Source organism: Uranotaenia lowii, chromosome 1, assembly GCF_029784155.1.
Source record: "Uranotaenia lowii strain MFRU-FL chromosome 1, ASM2978415v1, whole genome shotgun sequence".
NCBI lineage: Eukaryota > Metazoa > Arthropoda > Insecta > Diptera > Culicidae > Uranotaenia > Uranotaenia lowii.
In genome coordinates, this window is record NC_073691.1 from 70,667,254 (window position 1) to 70,672,304 (window position 5,051).

At 30.5% G+C, this 5,051-nt stretch overlaps 1 long non-coding RNA gene across 1 annotated transcript; it reads left to right on the top strand.

Annotated features, from left to right (window-relative positions):
* Positions 1 to 3,500: 3,500 nt before the first annotated feature.
* On the top strand, positions 3,501 to 4,066 carry LOC129750803 (uncharacterized). Its single transcript, XR_008738494.1, has 3 exons — positions 3,501 to 3,629; positions 3,718 to 3,810; positions 3,874 to 4,066. It is a non-coding gene; the product is annotated as an uncharacterized LOC129750803 (long non-coding RNA).
* Positions 4,067 to 5,051: the final 985 nt, after the last annotated feature.

The window sequence follows — 5,051 nt, forward strand, 5'->3', positions numbered from 1 at the left end:
AAATTTTGATAATTTTAACAATTTTGACAATTTTGTCAATTTTGACAATATGGACAATTTTGACAATTTTGAAATTTTGAAATTTTTGACAATTTTGACAATTTTGACAATTTTGACAATTTTGACAATTTTGACAATTTTGACAATTTTGACAATTTTGACAATTTTGACAATTTTGACAATTTTGACAATTTTGACAATTTTGACAATTTTGACAATTTTGACAATTTTGACAATTTTGACAATTTTGACAATTTTGACAATTTTGACAATTTTGACAATTTTGACAATTTTGACAATTTTGACAATTTTGACAATTTTGACAATTTTGACAATTTTGACAATTTTGACAATTTTGACAATTTTGACAATTTTGACAATTTTGACAATTTTGACAATTTTGACAATTTTGACAATTTTGACAATTTTGACAATTTTGACAATTTTGACAATTTTGACAATTTTGACAATTTTGACAATTTTGACAATTTTGACAATTTTGACAATTTTGACAATTTTGACAATTTTGACAATTTTGACAATTTTGACAATTTTGACAATTTTGACAATTTTGACAATTTTGACAATTTTGACAATTTTGACAATTTTGACAATTTTGACAATTTTGACAATTTTGACAATTTTGACAATTTTGACAATTTTGACAATTTTGACAATTTTGACAATTTTGACAATTTTGACAATTTTGACAATTTTGACAATTTTGACAATTTTGACAATTTTGACAATTTTGACAATTTTGACAATTTTGACAATTTTGACAATTTTGACAATTTTGACAATTTTGACAATTTTGACAATTTTGACAATTTTGACAATTTTGACAATTTTGACAATTTTGACAATTTTGACAATTTTGACAATTTTGACAATTTTGACAATTTTGACAATTTTGACAATTTTGACAATTTTGACAATTTTGACAATTTTGACAATTTTGACAATTTTGACAATTTTGACAATTTTGACAATTTTGACAATTTTGACAATTTTGACAATTTTGACAATTTTGACAATTTTGACAATTTTGACAATTTTGACAATTTTGACAATTTTGACAATTTTGACAATTTTGACAATTTTGACAATTTTGACAATTTTGACAATTTTGACAATTTTGACAATTTTGACAATTTTGACAATTTTGACAATTTTGACAATTTTGACAATTTTGACAATTTTGACAATTTTGACAATTTTGACAATTTTGACAATTTTGACAATTTTGACAATTTTGACAATTTTGACAATTTTGACAATTTTGACAATTTTGACAATTTTGACAATTTTGACAATTTTGACAATTTTGACAATTTTGACAATTTTGACAATTTTGACAATTTTGACAATTTTGACAATTTTGACAATTTTGACAATTTTGACAATTTTGACAATTTTGACAATTTTGACAATTTTGACAATTTTGACAATTTTGACAATTTTGACAATTTTGACAATTTTGACAATTTTGACAATTTTGACAATTTTGACAATTTTGACAATTTTGACAATTTTGACAGTTTTGACAATTTTGACAATTTTGACAATTTTGACAATTTTGACAATTTTGACAATTTTGACAATTTTGACAATTTTGACAATTTTGACAATTTTGACAATTTTGACAATTTTGACAATTTTGACAATTTTGACAATTTTGACAATTTTGACAATTTTGACAATTTTGACAATTTTGACAATTTTGACAATTTTGACAATTTTGACAATTTTGACAATTTTGACAATTTTGACAATTTTGACAATTTTGACAATTTTGACAATTTTGACAATTTTGACAATTTTGACAATTTTGACAATTTTGACAATTTTGACAATTTTGACAATTTTGACAATTTTGACAATTTTGACAATTTTGACAATTTTGACAATTTTGACAATTTTGACAATTTTGACAATTTGGACAATTTTGACAATTTTGACAATTTTGACAATTTTGACAATTTTGACAATTTTGACATCTTTGACAATTTTGACAATTTTGACAATTTTGACAATTTTGACAATTTTGACAATTTTGACAATTTTGACAATTTTGACAATTTTGACAATTTTGACAATTTTGACAATTTTGACAATTTTGACAATTTTGACAATTTTGACAATTTTGACAATTTTGACAATTTTGACAATTTTGACAATTTTGACAATTTTGACAATTTTGACAATTTTGACAATTTTGACAATTTTGACAATTTTGACAATTTTGACAATTTTGACAATTTTGACAATTTTGACAATTTTGACAATTTTGACAATTTTGACAATTTTGACAATTTTGACAATTTTGACAATTTTGACAATTTTGACAATTTTGACAATTTTGACAATTTTGACAATTTTGACTATTTTGATTATTTTGATTCAAATGTTCTTTGGCTCTTTTAAACTTCGAAATATTGTGGTCAAAATTCATTATCGTGAGCTTTCCTGGGGTCAACTTTCACAGCATCTCCAAACGCTTTAGTTAACCAAAAAGAAAAGCAGATTTGTTTTGATGTTTTGTTCAATTTATTGCTGTCACTGTGGATTGTCAATTCGTGGCACTGTCGCTCAGTTGCTGGTTTTATTTTCGGTTCTTTCACTGGTCTGCTTTTCATTATCCGCTTGTCATTGACCACCAGACCAAAGAAATTGAAAATTGAACTCAGCTGTTTCTGGGAACAAATTACTGCCACATCGTCGAGAATCGGGGACAGGACGCAAACAGCATTGATTTATTTGTTCTGAGCAAATGCCATCGCCCATGGCTTTCCTCCCTTTCTGGAAAGGGAAAATTTCTAGTCCAGCAGCACAGATGCTTCAATTGAAAGAAAGACAGACAAGTACCGAAAACGTTTTACTTCGATTTCAACTTTTTTCATCCGTTTTACTTTCAATCGAACCCCAGAAACGCTGTCTCCGTCGATTGTTCGTGATTGGACCAACTATTCATTAGAGGGTTCAATTGATTTGGGGATTTATTCGTAATCACGTTTGTGATTCTGATTAAATTTCTTTGAAGCGAGACGACGAGTTCTTCGAGTGCACTGATGGAAGGGTGCATCACAAGATGTAGATTTTTCGGTCCCTAGGTGAAATCCTTCAAGTTACATTGAATTGAGTTTTGAACTAACCACTATTTCTCTGGATTTTTATCAAAACTGGAATGGATTTTATGATTGTACAGCAGAACCTTGCTTATACTAGCTTTCATCAATATTGCAACCACAGAAAAACAGCTTTTCGAACGTTTTAACAGATCTATGCAATCTCCAAATAAACCAGTGCACGGGCGTGACTGTTTACATACCAAAATAGAATAATTCCGCAGACAGTCCGAAAATATTTGTTCAGTTCGAAATGTAGAAAGGTTTATCTGGATTGTCGTCAGAAATTCTTTTTGTATTTTCAAACAATTTCCGAGTTGATGATTTGAATATAAAAAGAACATTTTAACATAGAAAATTATTCATTCATCGGCAGCATCTTGTTAAGAAGAGTATCAATTGGATATTGTTTCAATCATCATGAAGTTAATCGGTGCTTTTTTGTTGTTTGTGGTTCTTGTGCTGACTGTAGAAGAAGCACATTCTGCTGCTGCTACAATGGTTAGTGTTTTTCTTGTTCTGCACAATGAATAATTCTTAATTCATTGATTAACTTTCTTCTTATTTATAATTTTTCTAATTTAAAAAGGCCTTAACTTGCGCTGAATGCACGAGACAGGGAGCAACGAGTTGTGTGACACTCACAGGATCAAACAGAGGATATATTGGATGCAATGGAGTGGTAAGCAAAACATCATAATCATACTTATTAGAGAATGTAAACAATTTTTTCGCTTTTTTGTAGACTAAAATAACTGATTGCACTACTTGTGGAAAGTTTGCACTTCCCTACGCTTCAAACTGCATTGTGACGAATCCAATAATTTGTAGAATTATGCATTGATATTCCATTGGATTCGAGAATCTCGGGAGAAACAATTGGGAAACCTCTAGGATTCGAAAAATAACTAACAATTTTTTGCAAATAACATAAAATAACACTTTTTTGCAAATAAAAATTTGATTAACAAATAAAAAAATACTATGAAAACAAATATATTCAATTAAGTCGTCTTTCTGTGGGATTTGTTAAAATCAAACCGTTTCTAGGTAAAATGTTAATAGCTATCAAGATCAACATTACTCATCTGTCATTTTTTTTTAGTTTTACATGAATGAGGTTCATACATTAATACAGAAGACTTTGTCAACACCAATTGGTTTATTTTTGTTTGGTTTTAATTCATTACTTATTTTTCTGTTGAAGATCAGCCAGCTTTTGTTTTGAATAGTATGTAAAATTCGGGAACGAGGAGTTGGTTTCCTGTAAAGCCCGCAGGCTCATGCGGCACTCATAAGATGGGAACCGATAAACGAAAGAATAATCGTAGCCACATTTAGAACCCGGATTAGAAACTTTACAATGGTCCAGTGTCATGCGCCAACTGACGTTGCCGATTTGCAGGAGAAAGAGCAGTTTTACAGTCAACTGAACAGTGAGGTGGAGAGAATTCCGAAGGGTAACATTCAAATCTATTGGGCCACTTCAACGCAAAGATTGGCTCCGACAATCAGGATTTTTAGCGCATCATGGGGCGCCATGGCCTAGGACAGATGAGCGAAAACGGAGAGCTGTTTGTAGAATTTTGTGGCAACAACAACATGGTGATCAGTAGATCGCTCTTCCCCCATCGACCAGCACATAAGGTCACTTGGGTATCCCGAGATGGCCGAACAGAGAATCAATTTGACCTCATCTGCATCGACCGATCCTGCATTATGTTCAACGTGGCGCTAGAAGGTGTTATTCGAAGAGCGGTGGGCGAAATGCGGGGCACGTTTTTCAACAGATCCAGTCAACTTATCTGCTTTGCCGATGACATTGATATAATCGGCAGATCATCTGAGGCGGCGGAGGAGATCTACCGCAAACTGAAACGCGAAGCAGGAAGGATTGGGTTGATGTAAATACGTCCAAGACGA